Source organism: Hypomesus nipponensis, chromosome 26 (genome assembly GCF_054491055.1).
Source record: "Hypomesus nipponensis isolate SF chromosome 26, ASM5449105v1, whole genome shotgun sequence".
Classification (NCBI taxonomy): Eukaryota; Metazoa; Chordata; class Actinopteri; order Osmeriformes; family Osmeridae; genus Hypomesus; species Hypomesus nipponensis.
The window spans coordinates 1,244,545-1,264,852 of NC_140386.1; the positions used below are offsets into that span (position 1 = coordinate 1,244,545).

Here is a 20,308-nt window from a genome sequence, read left to right on the forward strand (position 1 = left end):
TGCCTTCGTCGGTGCCATCTTGATCTCAAGAGGCATGACCAGCAATACATTTTCTTTGTCACAGCCCTTCCAGTCAGCCAGCTAACTTTGTCATACCAGGAGAGCTGAAAAGACCTGTAACTTTGCCCTATCTTACGCACTAAATCAATATTAGGTGTTGATCAGGCCTGCAGTTTAATTCTAAGTTTCTCCCCGTAAGGAAAACTTTCAAATGGCTTCGCCAAAATCAGGTCGACAATAATAGCATTGTCTGCCATCGTGTGAAGCTGGGTAGTTCACCCCGACGACACTACTAATAATTTTATGAAATAGCAATAGCTAGCAAGAAAGCAAATACAAAGAAATAGTTGCAGCTGTTTGTCTTTCAACTACAGTTGCAAAATCCGCCATGGGACTGAGCTTGATTACTTTCGACGACTGTTTATAGTACAAAATCGCTGTCAATCAAAAGGAGATGCAGTCTTTCGACAGATCCTCCAATCATCACACAGAAGACCTGCATCCAGGCCAGCCCACTCATTCATTCACCCCCAGAGAAGCTGAGCGTCCGTGAGCGGGACATAATCGCAGCATTTATCCAATGACGGTATAGTTTCAAAGCACTGTAAAAACTGTTCAAAGCAGCCCCATTGAAGTCCATGGAAGCTGGGCTTCAACAGGGAAATGCACTGTGACGCTACGGGAATGTATGAGAAGGAAATCAGTCAGTCGACCTGTAGTATGTAGCTGTTGTGACTCTTTCCATATGTATCTGATTTTGAACGAACCCGTCTTCGATATGAACATGTTCTAACGCATTTAAAATGTTAACACAATCGTAAATATTTGACCATAAATATTTTGACATTTTAGGGGAAGCTGAGCTTCCCTTGCAGTCTTAAAGGAATCCCACTGCTGTAAAGGGTCTACAGATGAAAAATAGCCATATTGGGTAATTCTGGCACATTTACAGTCATATTCATTAATGTGCACGGCCCTTGTAAATAAATACAATTCTAATTCATCATAGCTGATTAAGCCCCGTTTGCTTAGTTTATCGCTGATGAACTGCATGGTCACAAGTGTAATTGTTTTCGCATTAGAACTTGCACAAATGTTAAACTCTCTCCAATCTGCAGATTGATAATACAACTCAACTAAATTTAGTCTTTCCCTTAATGAACACTAAAACACTTTCTTCAACGACAGTATTAGGTGGTGGGCCGAGCCCGTGTATTTGCTTTAGATTTTTAAATGACCTGTCCCCGTCAATGGAAGAGCTGGTTTTTGGATATTGTCAACGTTGTTTTCTTCATTTGTTGGCACTTCCAGTTCTTGCAAAAAATGTTGTAGCTTAGTTCAAAATTAGCAACTTTACCAGGCAATCGTCTCATCTACCTAAACTCTCCAACCAACCAGAACCCGTGTATCATCTTGTTAGCTAATCGAATTGTTAATAACGGGATCAGCTGATAGTAAAAAGAACTTAGGTGACCATGCGTCAAGAAGCTAGCCTAGTAAGCCTTCAAGTATCAACACCACAATGGTAGGTTGGTTGAGCTTTAATTAGGGTTCCTCCTGTTGGAGGGAACCTATTGTATTTGTTAGTTTTATTAGGGTTCCTCCGGTAGGAGGGAACCTATTGTTTTTGTTAGTATTCTTATTATAATTTTTCTTCTCCATAAGCCCTATTATCTCAAAAAGTCCCTGGTACATTGATACTACATCCAAGTGGGTACCCCCACACTAATTATGGGCCACATCAGACCATAGCGATACAACATGCCACAACTACGGCCCAAACACAGTGTTATTAGTCAAAATGCCAAGGAAATCTGTGGTGTGGCAGCATTTCATTAAAGTACATTTAGAAAGTACCGGTTGACTCGAAAAACAATGAATGCAAACTCTGCCAACAACTGTTTATTTTTCATAGTTCTACGTCGAATATGATGTAGCTTACCACCTGAAAAAGGTAAGTTGGCCTATCCCTACTTTGCTCATGCTAACGCGCTGGGTTGAAAAATGAATATACCTATTATAGGAACCACATCCAAATCGGACAACATTATCTTCTCCGGCCAAGACAATATAATCTTTCCCTGTTGCACCGTTCCCCACTCAGCTTCTACGTAAATTGGAGTCAGGTGGCTGAGTGGGTAGAGCATCGGGCTAGTAATCTGAAGGTTGCCAGTTCAATTCCTGGCCGGTGCACATGACGTTGTGTCCTTGGGCAAGGCACTTCACCCTACTTGCCTCGGGGAGAATGTCCCTGTACTTACTGTAATTCGCTTTGGATAAGAGCGTCTGAGTTTGCATGCTGCAAGTTTTCAGGCAGTGATAAGCGCGCTCTGATGATTTCCATGTTAAACAAACAATATTTTTAATTTGTAGTACATTGTTAGAGATACTAAATACCATTTGGTTACAACAGGACTGGTGATACGTGTCTTATTATTAGTAGGCTATTAGCGGCTGAATCTGCAATGTCCAGCAGCCATTGAGTCAGATTGGGAAAATGTTTGTACGTTTTTTTTTGTTTTTTTTTTTAATAAAGGTTCAAATTTCGATTAGTTGATTTTCAGACGTTTCAGTCGAGTTTTGGTCGACCAAAGAAAATCTTAGTCGGGGACAGCCCTAATTTATACAATCTCAACAGTTGGTGTGTAGCAGAGAGGATAGAGAGACTGACTTGTAACCTTATGCTCATGAGTTCAAATCCCCATTCAGCCTGTTGTTATAGATGTAAATTATCTTCTGTGTACTTATATGTATGCCAGGTGCTTGCGTTGTCTTGTCTTAAGAATTTCAGTGCCCAGTCTGACCTTGTGTTGTTCTGTGTACCTGACAAATAAAAGATTTGAACTTGTTGTTGGCCAAACATGAAGTAGTTTTGCTCTCTTGTTGTCCAACTCTTGACCTTCTACAATGTACATTTTTATAATATTTTGCCATTTTGCGGAGGAACCGGCATCGCTGCTTGCAGCTATATTTATTATTATTCCTTTTCTCCTTGCGCCACGATAACTCAACATGGTATTGGTAACTAATTTTCTAATTTGGCACAGTGATATTACATCCGAGTGGGTACCCCCACACCAACTATTGGCCACATCAGACCATAGGGGGCGCCACAGGAAACGCCCAAATCATGAGGTGCTTTGCATTGACTTTATGGTTAAAAATGGGCGTGTTCAGGGCGGGGTACAATGCTGATTCACGTACGCACACTTGTGGGTAATCTGTGATTTATAAAGGGAACATTGCGTACAGGTGTGCGTACGCACGGTTTTATAAATCTGAATTTTTGTGTGCGTATGCCATTTTAGGCTTTTGGGCGTACGTACACTTTTAGTAAGAATCCTAATCACAGTTTTATATATGAGATCCCATATCTGGCAATGGCTCAATTGGCTGAGATGTTGTACTGATAAACAGAAGATTGTAGGTTCAAAACCAGTCAGAGGCTAAAACATTTTTGATAGGACGGTTTCTAGTGTTCCGGTCAATCCTCCGGTTGTAAAACATAGCAATGAGTGTTTATTTGAGCCCATAACAACACTCCGATCATCTGTTAAGCGAGACTGTGTAAACCACTGCAAAACAAGCCAGGTTCACCACAGTAGCTAGCTACTTGTAGTCTCTGCATGGTAAGGATAACGCTAATGGTTATCTCAAATGAAGTAAATTGGTTGTTCAGGTGGATCCCTTGTCTGTTGCACAAATGTATTTCAGTAAATTAAGCCGGACACATCCCCACTGATGCTAGGCATGATTTGAAATTCCCCTCCATGACAAATTATGGCACTCCAAACAGCCTTTTTTTAAACTATAAGTAAGCTATTCTTTACAGCAGCAACCCAGTCATCCCGTTGTCCCATTTTCATAGGAAATGTACAAGTAGTTTCAACTTTGGCTGAATCTAACAACGCTTACCACAGGAGAAACTTACTTTTTAATACAGTTACTGAACATGACACTATTCAACACTGAGAATAGTTCAATGGGCTGGGATGGTGACCTGCAAAGTATAAGGTCGTAGGTTGGAATCCAACCAGTGTTTGAGCCTGTCTTAAATTTGAATATCTGTTTAGATAAACAGGATCACATCGTTCTGAAGTACCATGCGCAATTTCACCTTGATATGTCAAAAGATCATTGAATTACAGCTGTTTAAACTTTGGCCGAATCGAACAATCCGTGCAGGAGAAACGGCTTCCTTTTTTTGTACATTACAGTTTTTCTCGATTGCTAACACACAAAAATTGTATGTGTAAGCCATCCTCACAAAACCATTTTGCCAAATCCCAGCAGAAAGACCATGTACCCCAATCTTTTAACACAATTTACCCTTTTTGACACATTTCTCAGGTTCATTCACACTTCTTTGCAAAAGTCTAAACACACCTCTCACTTTAAGACACAATTATCACCATTATGTCATTCAGAAAACACTGCCGTTTGATAAGTAAACCCAAACCAGCACAATTCAAACACCCATAACAACCTATTATCCATGTGTTAGCACTAACAAGCAAATATACTCAACAAGCAATCAAGGGTTTGTAATGAATACAAAGGTAACTCATCTGTACTTTTAAAACATGGATGCAAATATCAGAGGAAGAGGCAGAATTGTCAGAATGAGAGGAGGTGGACAGGGAGATGAAGAGGAATAATAATCTCAAATGAGATCCATGTCACACTATAACAGAAATCCCTATGACAGAACAACCTTCTCCAAGCCATGGAAGAAGCTTGTGGGACATTGCTATGGAGTCTTGTCAGGGATGGCTCAGGCATTCAAGGGCATTTTCCCTGCTGTTTGGCTTGAGAAAACATTGCCTGTGATTTTGAGGAAAATCTCTGGCCCGACCCTTGTCAGAGATAGGATGCTGACCCAGAAAGAACAGTACTGTTGCATACTCAAGCTCTGTAACCCATGTAAAAATTATTTGTTTCTTTCCTGTTTTCTTAGCCTTTGTTCCCCAAATTACAATTTACAGCAATACATTTGTGCAGCACTACTATTTGCATCCTGTGACCACTACAGTAACAAGAGCTCAAAATGCAATTGCTGTATAATGTAAATATAAAATAAACAGCCTGTAAGAAGGACAATTGCAGTAATTGTGAGTTTTATGATTTACATCATGTCAAACTCATGAGGTGAAACATATCTAAAATTCAAGTACATGTTATAGTCAATGGGTCTTGAAAACCTACTTATAATAGTGGTTTCAATCCCTCCCAGCACCATGTAAAGGGTATTCAGAAGGTTGAATTTTTTTTAGGGCTTTGTGTGTATTTTGAATGCAAAGTTAGGTTTATACGACAGATTATATGGTTTTGACTACAGTGTTTGATTTTGGGTCAAAGGTCAAGGGTTTGGCCAAAACAGTGTAGGTATGAAGATGTGTGTTAAGAGTTTGGGGAAAACAAAGTACACATTCAAGAAATGTGTCTTAGCAATTGAGAAAAACTGTAACTGACCACGTATTCTCATCCTTGAAGGTAGCTCCAATGGATTAAAACGGCCGTGCGAGGGATTTCAGTTGTTGTGTTCGTTCAGTTAGATGTTTGTAATGTTATTGTTGGTTAGTTAGTATAATCTTGTTGGTCACCCTGATTGTGCATATTGTGTAGTTTAATGGGACCAGAGAGTCGGCTGCTGTACACTGCCGTGCAAAGGCAAAAGACCGTAACTTAAATTTTGTCGAAAATATATTTTTTTCATTTTCGGAACAGTTAAGGTCTGCTTTATCATGTGGCCAAATATCTTAAATTAACTTGTCAGTTTTTCAGAGAAAATTGGTTTTTGTCTTAACCGTAACTTCCAAAAGCCTGCTTTGGCTTTAGAAAGCCAATGCAGAATGCCGTAACATCAGTTAAGGTTCTTTGCCTTTGTTTTGCGTCACTCAAAAACGTTCAAATGGAGTTACGATTTCACTATAACTAATACGTAACCTAGCAACAACAAACACATCTAGCATTAGCCTAGCCTACTCGCTGGCATTCAACACAAAACATCACAAACATGAGTCGTTTGTAAGTATCCTACCCTGGCAGTTAAATCAAAAACACTCTTGTCTTGTGACAGGTATCCACGTGTATGTTACATTGGCTTATAATATACAGAGTTTATATCGTGATAAGCAACTAAGTGAGCAAAGAAACGGAAGTTACTGTATTTTGCCTTGGCATGACCACTTACTATAGACTATAGCAGAGGTCTTCAACCCTGGTCCTCAGGGACCCCTGTCCTACACGTTTTAGATGTTTCCCTGCTCCAACACACCTGATTCAAATGAATGGGTCGTTATCCAGCTCTGCAGAAGCCTGTTAACGACCATTCATTTGAATCAGGTGTGTTGGAGCAGGGAAACATCTAAAACGTGGGACCAGGGTTGAAGACCTCTGGACTATAGTATACTACTGTAACTTCAAAATAGGGGTCAAAAGTGCAGTTTAAGATAAACATTTTTAAACATTTCTAATTTAGATAATGTGTAATCACTAAAACATCAAACTGTTTGATTTCCAGTGTCCAACCCAAAATACTTTTGGCAGGACAACTACTTTGAAAGTGCAAAAACTTTGAAGTTGTTTTTCTCAGTTCTACACTTCGGCGAGTTACGGTCTTTTGCCTTTGTAGGGCAGTACTGTCACAGGCTATTCTCGCAAGGAGCTGAATAGGAGCTCTGCCCTAGCCCAGTTTCCCACATAATTATTGTTAATTGTGCATTGACTGAGAGTCTGGAAAGAGATCAACTCAAGAAGAGTTTCAATATCCTATAAAAAGTTAATACTCAGCCCTTACTAATCATAAAATCTCAGCAGTTGGTGTGTAGCAGAGAGGCTAGAGAGACCAAATTGTAACCTTATGCTCATGAGTTCAAATCCCCGTTCAGCCTATTGTTGTTGGCCAAACATGAAGTAGTTTTGTTCTCTTGTTGTTCAAGTCTCAATCGTTTACGGTGTACATGTTTATAATATTTTGCCATTTTGCGGAGGAATCCACGTCGCTACTTGCGGCTATATTACAGTTTTTCACAATTGCTAAAACACTAAACCCCTTTTGAATGAAATGTTCAGTGAACTAGACCAATTTGTCAAATCAGACACTCTTGGCAAAACTCTAAACAAATTCTCATTCACTAAACACATTTTGCACTGTGATGCACTTGTGCTGCAAAATGGTAAACACAAGTGGCAAACAGTAAACACAACTACAACACAGTTGTCATCTGTAAAACACAATGACTCAAAATTGTTCACACTTGTTTCTAATGCTGGTTTGGGACAATGTCAGTTTTCACCGTGGTGTCCAAATACAAGAATAGTTAAACATCAACCAGCATTTTTTACTGTAAATGGTTGCCTTCCATCATACAGCCCTTTTCTCAACCCAAATGAAGAGTTTTTCTCTGTGTGGCGGTGGAAGTTGTATGACTAAAACCCATATACCAGGGTAAATCTCCTACAGTCAATGGAATTGGCCTGTGGTGACATGGGTGTGGAGTGTTTTCAAGGCTGGATCCAGCACACCAGAGGGTTTTTCTTTGTTCTTTGTTGACAGAACTAAGTTGTGATGGTTACTGTAATATTTTCAAATCAAACCAAATGTACAGTATTTGTATAGCCCTTAATGTCACAGAGGGCTTCACATACGCCGATAGAACTGCCCCTCAGCCAACCTCAACTCTCAAGGAAAACTCTCAAAACAACTCAATAGAGGAGAAAAAAATGCAAGAAACCTTGGGAGGAGCAATTCAGTGTGGGATCCCCTCCTCCAGAGATGGTTGGCAAAAGAGAGGTGCAAAACACAGGCTAAACATAGTCATACGTCAGGAAAGTGTCAATGAGTGTTGAAACACCAAAATTCAGTGTTTCAAAAATCCAAAATGCATTTTCTTTATTGCTTCGTAAATGCATTTACTGTTTATACATAAACAAATGTGTCTTTTGTCTTGATTTTGAACACAGGTTACATGGTTTAGGAGCGAGTGTTTGATTTAGCCAGAAGAGTCAGAGATTTAGGAAATTGAGTTTGAATATTTGGCTTTGTGTTTACAGTTTTGAGAAATGTATTGACTGTTTCAAGAAATGTGTTTTAGCAATCGTGAAAAACTGTAAATAATTGCTTTTCATGTCACTGTCCGTTTTTAATTTACCTAGTTTTCTTCATTCTTTTAATCAGTGGCGGTGATTAAAACTGTTGGGCACTCACTGACACTGGAGATTTAGCATGCTGTGCTCAGGATAGACAAAAAAAACACAAAGAAATATGAGAACAGTAATGAGACGTTTTTTATACAAAGAATACCATAACATGTAGCATGTTTAAAGTGTTTGTGTAGTCATGGGTTTTTCCTCTTGTTGTGTTTTGTGGAGACATAATTGACACTGGCTGGCCCTGAATGGTGACGTAGCCCTTGCAAGTGATCCCCCAAAAACCCTGTAAAAAGTAATACACAACATCTGAGTTGGACTGTGTTTTTAAACATCTGATGCTGTATTGTGTTCCGAGGGAGGGTGTAAGGTGTCTTGTGTCTACGTCTTGTTGAGTGTACTGTAGATTGAGCTGGCTGGTGAAGGGATCCTGAGCTGACTGGAGATAGTAGACTGAGCTGACGAGATGGTAGACTGAGCTGGCTGGTGAAGGGATCCTGAGCTGACTGGAGATAGTAGACTGAGCTGTGTCAACATAATCAAACGAGCAGATAGGTCTCAGTCTGCTCAAAAAGTTATTTCCTGATCTTTAACCTTCGTCATTGTCTTTCTTGCTCTGTCCTTAAAAATCTAACGATTTTTTTTTCTATTCACTCTATAGCCTTCATTGTACAAACTCTACAAAGGCATTGTCTCCTCTCTCTTCAGTCTCAACAAAGTCTCTGACAACAGCATATGAAGCTAGTTTTCATGATGTTATGTGACTTACTGCTTCTCCCTCCAAGGTCTGGTCAAATGGGTTGATCATACTTGGTATTGTTGACATTAAGTTTTGAATATCCTTTTCATGATTAACGCAGTTCACCGTGTTGGAGTGATGTGGTGCACCTATGCACTGCATCTTTGTTTAGGGAGAATCCATTCAGTCCAACTTTATTTTTTGAGTCTCTGTTGGCTGTTTGCTCCAAGACGTGATCCCAGGCAGTGTTTGCAAAACCGTGCTCCTGTTGTCTCTGAGCAACAAAATTCCCTATAGGTATATGCAAAATGTGTGTCCTCCAGATTGTTCATCTCCAGCCAGTAAGAAGAGAGGTATCTTGCATAGTTTACCTTATCGTATGAAAAAGAAAACATGGTAGCAGACACTCCGACGACCAGAGGGGCATGGTATTCCATATCGGATTATTTAAAATACATAATGAGCAACATTACTTGGTAATGTATTATATATACAATACATTAATGTATTATATATGTATATACAATAATATATACAATAATGGAATGTACACTGGTACATTTAGTTTAATCTACTTAACTACTTTCTCTGTCCTGCTACAGGTCTTCTTTGCCCGTCCAGTCTGTGCTTTTAATAAGCATGCAATGTATGTCAACTCATCTTCAAATAAAATGTGGTGCACTTAAATTGTAACAACAAAATGTATTTTGCAGTAGGTTATTTGTATACACTGACCCCACTGTACATCTTACCATACAAAATACAGAATTTCATACACACCTTCTGTTTGGAAAACCTTCTCCAGATCTGCATAATCACTCCTCCCTTACAAAAAATAAGTATACTTCAAGTTTATTTTGTTAGTATACTTAGTATAAAAAGTATACTATTATCATGTTACTTAGTTTAAGTATACTAGCAGTGTACTTATTAATATACTTTTTTTGTACTAAGTAAACTAAATTGTCCCACTTTTTAGGTCATTTAGTACACTTTAAAGTACACTTAAAGTGTATTTCAAAGTTTACTTTTGAATACTCTAAGTAACCTGTGTAGTGCACTTTCAGTTCATCAAAAGTGCACTTTCATTTATTGTAAGTACTTCAAGAAGTAAACTTCTAAATTAAAATTTTACTATTACTTACTAATGTATTAAAATGTTTAGGGGCCCCTCAAACGCCTCCGATTTTAAGTTGATTGGCGAGAACGGGGCCCTTGCAACATTTCACTGCAGATTCATAGCTGAAAGAAGCTATTCACTGCATAAGCGTTTACTTTGCAAGAATCCAGCTGTTCTTATGAAATGTAACAGTCATTTAACTCATGGTTACAATGGTAAACCAGCACAACAATGACAATTACCACGCAACAAAACACTACATTTAAAAGCTAACACATACATGCCTTGAATACACTGCTATCAATACAATTAATTGTGCACATGCGTGTATTATGCTAATGAGGTTCGCTTTCCAACTTGCCAAGTGTGCAGAGATATTGATACATATTGATAAATGTTTCTGACTGTTAACTGGCTCTGATGACCAATAGCAGCACAATAATATAACAACTATGCTTGTTTAAGTGGAATGTTGCAATGTTTCTTTAGAGAAGGGTTAGGGTTAGAAGAGAAGACCTGAATTACCCATTTGTTTTCCTTTTTTCCATACATTACAGAAAAATCTAACTGGGTCCGAAAAAATTAATGCTGCAAAATTGCTCAGAGAAATAATGCCGCGGATATGGGCATATTTTGTGAATAAACAAATAGATGAATAAGCTTACTCAAGAACTGTACATTATACGTGTCGCCCACGCAAACAAACCACAATTAATTTCTATAACAAAACAACACACAACAAAATGTTGTCTAAAGAACTAAATAATTTAGTAACAGCGAAATGTAGGCTAAATTGATTACGAAGTGAAAAGTAAACTCCACAAACAAGCGAGTACAGCAACAGTGTGCGCGCATTCATGAGCAGTGGAGTTACATTTAGGCAGGGAGTGTATTTTCAGCACAACACCGGCTACCCAGGAATCAATCTCATCCTTCTTGGTCTTCAACCGAATGGAAATATTTTATCTCCCTTTTATGCAAGTTAGTAAGCTAGAGTAGCATGTTATCAATATGTACCTAGCATGACTTAGCCAAATAAGTCTATCAATACATTTTATAAAAAAAAATATATTTTTAACTGTTTATTAGTTTTAATAACTTTTAATAATCGTATACACTCTCTAGTTACTAGAGTGTTAGGGAAGGGGCTATTCTCAGTTCCTCCATTGCATCATTGAGGCATGATTTCAGCCCCACCAAAAAAATAATGAACACTAAAATGTTGATTCAGCACTACATAGTTCACAGACTTTGTAATGTGTTTAAGCAATACATTTCAATTTTTGGGGGTGTTAAAAAAAAATAATCGAAATTAACTTAACTGGGACTATATTTTTCTATAATTATCTTTATAGAAAAGGTATAACATAACATTCATGACATCTAATTATTTATTACACATCTTACAACTTTTGTATTAATATTTAACGTGCAATAGTTACAGTCTGCATATACAAGCGACAGCTGGCAAATAAATAATAAATATTAAGTAGGTCTATTCAGGGCCGTACGCAGGGTCCCAAAAATACTGAGGTCACGAGTCAGAACTAGGCGGGTTCGGGGGCATGCTCACCCGGAATGTTTTTAAATCTGGCCATTTTCTTAAACATAGTCTTAAGGAGCCAAAACATCATCATTATGACTTTTGAATAGGTTTATTTGTTTGTTATCAGAGAACATCACCCAATTATCATGCATTAAACATCTGACTTTTAAAACGTATACAGTTCTGGTATAGTCTCTTCCTTTTACAGTACCTGCTCTCCCTCTATCTCTCTCTTCACTGCTCCTCTTCTTGCTGCTTGGCCCAAAGATGAGCTTGGTTTGACACAACCTTTTCCTCCCTATCCTGTTTTCCCTTTAGTGAAGAATATAAACACAGTCAAATCCTAAACTGATAGAAATGAAAACAGTATGCCATTTCAACATCATGTATTCAGATGTGTCAGAAATCTTAAAAAACCTTGAGGGCGGCAGGGATGGATTAACCAACGGGGCTACCGGGCCCAGGCCCAGGGGCCCATGAGCTCAGGGGGCCCCTAACCCGGAGCCTCTGTGTATCGTCGCTGTTATTAACTTGATATGTATTGATATGATGATATGACACGATGCGGCATAGCCGGTATATGCTAGGCTTAAGTCATTAATGTCTTAAACAGGGCCCCAAAGTCCTACTGATTCCACAAAAAATTAGCCTAAACATTCACTTTGAAGATGTCACAAGAAAGAAACCATCATGACACCTTTCAAGTGAGTGTTTATCCCCTCAGTTTATCTATAGGACTTTAGAGGGACTGAGTACTCCATGCAATAGAGTACTGTAGAAATCCAAAAAGCAAGTGCAAAACAATAGCATTAGAGCTGTGTCTAAGCACCCCCAACACACACTATTTATTGAAGATATAATATTGTTAAGCCTATGATGGTAACTTTTCAAGAAAAAGAGAGGGTTGTGTGGGCTACAAATGTACACTGTAGGGTTACAACTATCAAATATTTTTGGAATATAAACATTGTTTATTTTGTTGATTACTCAAGTACTTTTGCGTTTTTAAACAAAAATATCACTATTTTTATTTGTTTTCCGGGGAGGGGGGGGGTCCAGGCCCAGGGGCCCATGGTTTCTTAATCTGTCCATGGAGGGCGATGTGGAGCTTTTGACATTTTGAGGTAAAAATGGGGCATTCTGAGGCTTTTTGAAGGACCATTATGGTGACTCGTGAAGTAAGGGCAAGTTACCATAAAAAATATTTATTATTATTATTTTGAAAATTAACCGGATGTTTTATTTTGTATCTGCCATGTTGCTGCGTTGTGCTCCGGCATCCGGAGGAAATATATAACAGGTTCAACATTCTACATTGAGAAATCAACACTGAATCAACGTTTCATTTTCAATCAATCATATCAATGACATATCAATCGCAAAATGAATGTTGATTCAACATTCATTTTGTGGAAATTGATTGACGACCGGTACTGATGGAGTTAACCAAACTTTGATTCGAAGTTTCCTTGTCTGAGTAGTATGCTGGGCTGCAATAAAAATATTTCCACATGAAAATGAATTTTCTTCTCACAGTCATCTGCCACTTCTATCAACCTACATGTTTAGTTTGATGCGCGCTCCTCTTCCAGTGACTGTAACTAACTGACTCACTAACGGTACCGGTATGTCTATTAAGGTAACAACATCAGCGTCCGACTTGTGTGTGGTGGTTACCATAGCGACAGTGCGTTTTGTTGATGACGCGCAGCACGTATGTCCAAACTCTCGAGCTACTGTTGGCTCTTCAAGTAAAAAATCACATTACGGTTTATGAGAGACTAAAATCATTGTCCTGCAGTCAGTTTCACGTGTACTTTATTTTGAGTTTATATACCACAATTTAAGCAAAAAAAAAACATTGTGTCCTACCATTGAGGACACAACCTCCGTGTCCTCAATGGTAGTTACGGCCATGGGTCTATTAATCTATGGAGTTATTGTGGATGAGCTAGTTTTGCTATGAAATATGTTATCTGAATTCCAAAACATTGGGCCTCATTCTCGAACGCAGTTAAGAAAAATTTGAGAAGGAATTTCTTCTGAATTGGATTTAGGAAGACATTTTATAACTTGCGTTCCTGTTGCTTTCCTAATTGTGTCGATTCTGACTGCACACATCACTGCTGTTGCGTGCCCTTATAAGGAACTGTTGGAGCGGGTATGTATGCAAATTCAGGAGCACGAGGATGCACTTTCAACTTGAGAAAACTCTTCCGGGGAGCACAGCTCAGAAAACATCTGCTGCGTAGGAACACATTTTCAAGCGTTCATGACTTTGGCGGATGGCTTTTTCTTACGTTGTTTTTCCGAAGCCCGTAAGAAACATTTTCGAAATTTCGGAAAATATTTGAGAATGAGGACCAATGTGAGTGTGATTGAATGATTTATCACTTAAGTCACCTTGTAACAAGTCAATCCTAGTTAATTGCAGAATTCCACAATTCATAAAGCAAGCAATCTACTGTCAATGGGGGGGTGGGATCTTTATAAAACAGACCAATGCACAGCTTTCACATGTAACCCCATCATTCATTCGCTTGCCCTACTTTTACAATGCTACCACAACTCATTGACAATGCATATTTGTACTGGGTACAGTGTCAGGGTGTCGAGAGTTGTCCTGTCGCCCTGACTGCTAACCTGTGCAAGAGGAACTTTAGAGTTTTATGGGTGATAGTGCACAACATTTGGGAGTTACTAAACACCCCCATTTCAGTGTCAGTCCACCCGTCATGTTTTAATGGATATTGTGTCTTCAGAGGGTATTCTAATCCCTTCACTTGTATCTTTTTATTGTGATGTAGATTGTAAAGAATTGTAAATAAAATTCCCCCTAACTTCAATTTAAGCCTTTCTGGCTTATTGCAGGCTCTAATAAAAAATAACCATCACTAATGCCAGTTAAACGCTCCCGCAGTCCTTCTTCTTAATGGGGCAGGCCCCCTTTTCAACAACAAGGGTTACCAGGGTTGAGCCTGGAAGTGAGAGAAAAATCCCGGCAAACCCGCCTCATGAGACAGGAAAGAAGAATAGTAAACAAACATTCATGCATGGAAGGAGCAACCAACCCTGACGTAAACATGGTTAGAAATAAAAGTTAACATGTAAGTTTAAACACTAAGCTCACTTATGGTTCATATAGCCAAAATTGTGTTTAGTTTGTCCTTTAATGATCAATTCCAAATATGCTTTCATCAAATTTGATCCAAAACATAACTTTTTTGCAGATAATGCAGCAAAGTGCTGTCCCATTCTTATTTATAGCATTGTGAGCCCTTGCAGCCTTCACGTCACTTACCATGTGATGTCAAGTAAGTCAATGAGGGTCCAGGGCTTAGGGTGTAGGGGGGACATTGGGATTTGGACAATCACTGTCTCCTATTAGCTACCCATCAGAACTTCGCTTGGGAAGACATGAAGTAAGGAATTTTGAAATTGATGAGAATTGTGCTAAGCGGGGACAAGCGTTGGTCAACCATCCATACATTTTGTTAAGGCACAGGCAAGGGTAGGATTCCCAGGGCAGAGCAGGTAATCCAAAAATGTGGTAAGGCAGGCAAATGGTCACGGAAGGACTAGACTCTACAATATAAAGTGCTCGGACTAAACTATGAAAAGTTCAAGACTCCATAAAGCAGCCGAGGAAACACAGGGACTAACTAAATAACTAATCCATTACCAAGACACAGGTCTAGACAATATAACCAATGAACTATCTGACCAATAAACAACCAGCTAACACTGGCTAAATTAGGATGAAAGCTGCAAGTCCCAGAACCAAATGAGAACATAACCATAGTTGTACACATGCCATGCTTTACCTTTGGTGTTACAATCTGGAAATTCACATTACAACCAACACCTCATAGCAGCTGGCATGTGGTTGAGGTTTTAGATTTAAGCATTTCCATGAAGTCGAATTGGGCTGGATTGTAACCAAGGACTTTTGAGATGACAATGTCTCTGTTTTCCAGATTCTTCTCCCGAGAAGTAACTCTGTACTGGGCCTTGATGTTCCGGAGTGGATTGTATTCTGGACGGATCTTATAAGGACAGTGGAAACCTGCTTTGATAATGTAGCCGAGCTGGGATATTGCTACAAAGCCACTTCTATGCGACAGCAATTTGATGATGGGAGCATAAACGTACTGGACATATAAAAGATTTCCTATAAAAAAAAGGTTGAAAAGATTTAACACCCTGTTTGGATTATAATCTGATAATAAATTATTGTCATTAATTAAATAAATGTCAAATAGGATAGGACATCAGAAATGTAAATATAATTTGTCTGAGACAATATGAATTCACAGCAGTGTTGTAAACAGTAAGTTACAAACCGTAAAGATTTGTGGTATACAGAAAATACACTGTTCTATAAAAATATAAACCATACATTTTACGTGTCACACCATGTTAGAATGTTCTGAGGACAGATGAAGGTCTTCATGATTTCAGGGTGTCTAATATATTTTCATGTAATCAAGACTTTCTAGGCATAAAGCTAAATACATTTCTACAGGCACTGTACATTACTGTCATTTATAACTGATGGCAGTGGATTGAAGTACCCACCAATTGACAGTCTACATGTGAAACATATTGTAATTGTATCATTTGAAATATAATGCTATATAATAATATATATATATATGCATTTAGATACGTACCAGACGCCACATCCCAAATATTGATGGTTCGATCTTGTGTTCCTGTAAAGATGTACTGATCACACTTAGAGAAAGTAGCACAGAGAACCCCTTCAAAGAAGAACCCCTGTACATAAGGGAAAAAAAAGGAAATAATTTGTTAACAGAATAAGGCTATGAAGTTTGTTAACGGTTGATTGAAATTGTCAGGAGTTTTAAGATTAGTTTAAGAAGGGATGTAGGAAGAGGCTGACAGTATATATTAACCTTTAGTGCATTACAGATTTCCGTCTAAAGGCCTCGGTATACTTCAACGCTAAGTACGTGTATGTATATGCTGAAGGGCTGCCGCACATAACCAACGCTTGTTTGGTGTGTACTTGGTGCATGTCTCCCTGACCCTTAAATGTACACATACACAAGGTGCAATACCAACAGAAATCATGGGGCAGTTTACAAAAGATCCTCTGATGTGCTAAAAGATCAAAAATAGGAAAGAGCGAAGATGTAGAAGTATACACCTGCGGTCAATTGTTTCCATCAAATATGTGAGCTGGCTAGCAATTAGACATACATTAGCAATACCTCCACCTATGTAGCCATGGGTATTGCTGTTGTGGCCTACAAAACCTGACGTAGTTAGTTGTCAACGTATTTAGTCACAAAATGTTGTGTCGCTGACCTGCCTCCTAGTGGACTTTTAAACATCAATGCTGACATGAAGAACGCAGTCGAGTATGTGAACAATGCTGCATGTGTAGCTTTCGCGTAAGTACATACACGTACAAAACTTAAGTATACTGAGGAATTTAGAAATTGTGGTATGTTGGAGTGGATACACTAGCTACTCAAGCCTATTGCCTATTTGACTGTACTGTGCTTAACTGTTAGTCCTAAAGTCACACTTGTCCTCATTGTATAGTATGTACATTATGATTGAATATAAATGTGTAACATACATCAACGTTTTGTTATCATCAACACACTGGTTGATGGTAAGGACTACGTTACAATAATACAAATCCCCGCATCAGGGGAAATCATGCGTCACTCTTAACTGAATAGTTAGTCAGCCATGCCGTCATAGCAGTCATGGCTTTCAGATATACTAGTTCAGATGAAAAGATTGAAGAGTCTGTCCCAAAAATATTTGGGGTAACTCATTTGAATCGGCTGCCATGGTGCCCAATTCTGAGACTTAGACTGCTGTCATCAACATTGCATGGCTGGGTGTCAAGCTGCCCCCACCTCTCATATGCTAAAATATGGAGTTGCTGGACGGACTCTCTACTTGATGGCTCTCACACCACATTGTGTAACTTACTGTAGCATTGCTAGTCATTTGTTGATAAGTAAGGGTCAAAAAGTGGTCTGATTGGTTGTTCTTATGTATAAAGGAAATTGTGCAGCATTACTCTGTGGATTCTTGATCTCCTAAGTTCTTCTCCCCAGCTCTGGCTACTTATTTTCCTTGCTCAATTCTTGCTTTCTATCTCTTGTTTACAACAATCATGATAGAATAAGTAAGACATAACCTTCATTTTGTAACATGTTTGCCTTGTAGTTGATTTATTTCATTTGCAATGTTATTAAAGGTCACATGATATGCTGTTTTTGGATGCTTTTATATAGGCCTTAGTGGTCCCTTAATACTGTGTCTGAAGTCTCTTTCCCGAAATTCAGCCTTGGTGAATAATTACAGCCACTACGAGCAGTCCCACACTGAGCTTTCCTCAAGACGCGCTGTTTCTGTGTCTGTAGCTTTAAATGCTAATGAGGAGGAGCGAGGCAGCACCAAATGCTAATGTTTACAATGGATGTATCGCAATGGCTCGTAGCCCCGTTGCTGTAAGATGCAGTATAGTGTATTATTTATTGTTATCTGTATATTTAGGAAGTTTTAGTATTAGGGTTAGTATAGTGGATTATTTATTGCTATCTGTATATTTAGGAAGTTTCACTTATTTAAGCTCAGCATAAATGTTAATTATGTTCTGTGTACATTTTGTTGTGCCAGGTGCTTGCATTGTCTTGTCTTAATAATTTCAGTGCCCAGTCTGGTCTTATGTTGTTCTGTGTACCGGACAAATAAAAGACTTGAGATGTCTCGAATTTTCCCAATTCTCATCTGATCACCCTCTCATGACTCATAGTCATTTCAATGAGGGGAAAGGCGGATATTGCGCCGCCATAACAACCGCAGAATGGCCATCCAAATAACGTATATATCCAAAGCTAATGGTAGCAAGCTCAGTAGATTAGATTTAGTCATTTAGCAGACGCTCTTGTCCAGAGCGACTTACAGTAAGTGCAGGGACATTCTCCCCAAGGCAAGTAGGGTGAAGTGCCTTGCCCAAGGACACAACATCATTTTCACCGGCCGGGAATCGAACTGGCAACCTTCAGATTACTAGCCCGATGTTCTACTCGCTCAGCCACCTGACTCCTAGTAACCCTATACAGTAAAAGCAAGAAAATTATGTAGCGTTAGTTAACTTGTTTGTCTGAGGTTTGTAGCTGGACCAAGGACAGTTCTGATCCAGAATTTTATTTCAGCAAGGCCAGCTTTGTATTAGCTGAAGTTGAGGAAACAGTCGTGGCTGAAATGTTTGGCGCAGACATACAAAACTTTGGGAAGTTGTGTCGGCACATTTCCAGAGAAAATAAAATTAAGACACTGGGTCTTCAGAGGCTCGGATGAAGGAACTGTAAAAATACTTTTGTTTTGATTTGTACATCCAAACTGTGCAAATGTAATGGTTCGTTCGTTTGCAAGCCAAGTCTCTCGAGGATAAAAACACTTGCACGGTCATAGCTTGGTTTCTCATGGCGGGCCAGATTATATGGGCGGGCAAAGCAGAGAGAGGGGAGGTAACCTTCCTCCTTGTGACGTCACAAGGAGGATATTTTCAAACCGAGCGTTTCAGCTTTAATTTTCTCAAAGGCGGAGAAGAATACCCAGGGCTTGGTTTACATCTATTGAAATTTCTAGCCACTGGGGGACCAAAGACAAGCTAGGGGAACTCATTTTAATGTTAAATAATCTCCTAAAGTGAAGTTTTCATGTCATGTGACCTTTAAATGTTAAATTTAATTTGTCCTTACTACACAAGGGTCTAAAGGCCACAATCCTGAAATTGCATTCCAGTTTACACTTTACTGTGAACCACCTCGGACCACCCCAACCAAAGGAACTGACAAATGGAACTGTTTTACCTGCATGAAGACACTCCCCTTTATTCAGAGTATAAATACCAACAGTAAATAATCTCTCGCTGAGTCCATTGATACAGCAAATCCAGAAAACGGATAGGCATTCAAAAAGGATCTTGCCAAACTCCTGAGATTCAACATTAGTGATTGCAACACTTGCACAACTACTCTTAGTGGTCCCTTAATACTGTGTCTGAAGTCTCTTTCCCGAAATTCAGCCTGGGTGAATAATTACAGCCACTACGAGCAGTCCCACAATGAGCTTTCCTCAAGACGCGCTGTTTCTGTGTCTGTAGCTTTAAATGCTAATGAGGAGGAGTCCATTGATACAGTAAATCCCAAAAACGGATAGGCATTCAAAAAGGATCTAGCCAAACTCCTGAGATTCAACATTAGTGATTGCAACACTTACACAACTACTGTTCATTCACCAATCAGAGGCTTTAACCCGCCCCCTGACTTGGTGACGGCGAACAGGCGAGCGAAAAGGGTAGAGCTAAATCAAACACGAGAGGTTTCTGGCACAATTGGTAAAACTACAACAAAAAGGCCACGAGTAAAGATGCGCTGTGTTGTATTTTAGGTTGTTTTTGAGCTGTAATGAATCTATTGTAGAATTGTCAAATGTTTGGCATTATTCAGAATTAAGTGACGGGGTAGCATTTTGAGTCATTTCAGCCAACTTGGGCCAGTGTGCTTCTTTCTTTTTATATTTCTGTGATTACACTGTGCTTACTGAACATTTTGATGTATAAAACATCACAGTTTTGCTAAATTTACAATGTGTATGTTTAATTTTGTTTGGTGCCAATTCATAAAGTATAAGCATATTTTCTACAAATTTACCATATTTCATGGTCTACAGTCACACTTGAGTATAGTAATGC

At 39.0% G+C, this 20,308-nt stretch overlaps 1 protein-coding gene across 1 annotated transcript in view; it reads left to right on the forward strand.

Moving 5' to 3' along the window:
• LOC146220965 (tetraspanin-33) overlaps positions 1-16,328 on the forward strand; it is a 77,436-nt gene extending 61,108 nt beyond the window's left edge. The window contains exon 9 of the mRNA XM_084693062.1: positions 15,534-16,328. The gene's annotated coding sequence lies outside the window, so the exon portion shown is untranslated. The remainder of the gene's footprint in view (positions 1-15,533) is intronic.
• Positions 16,329-20,308: the final 3,980 nt, after the last annotated feature.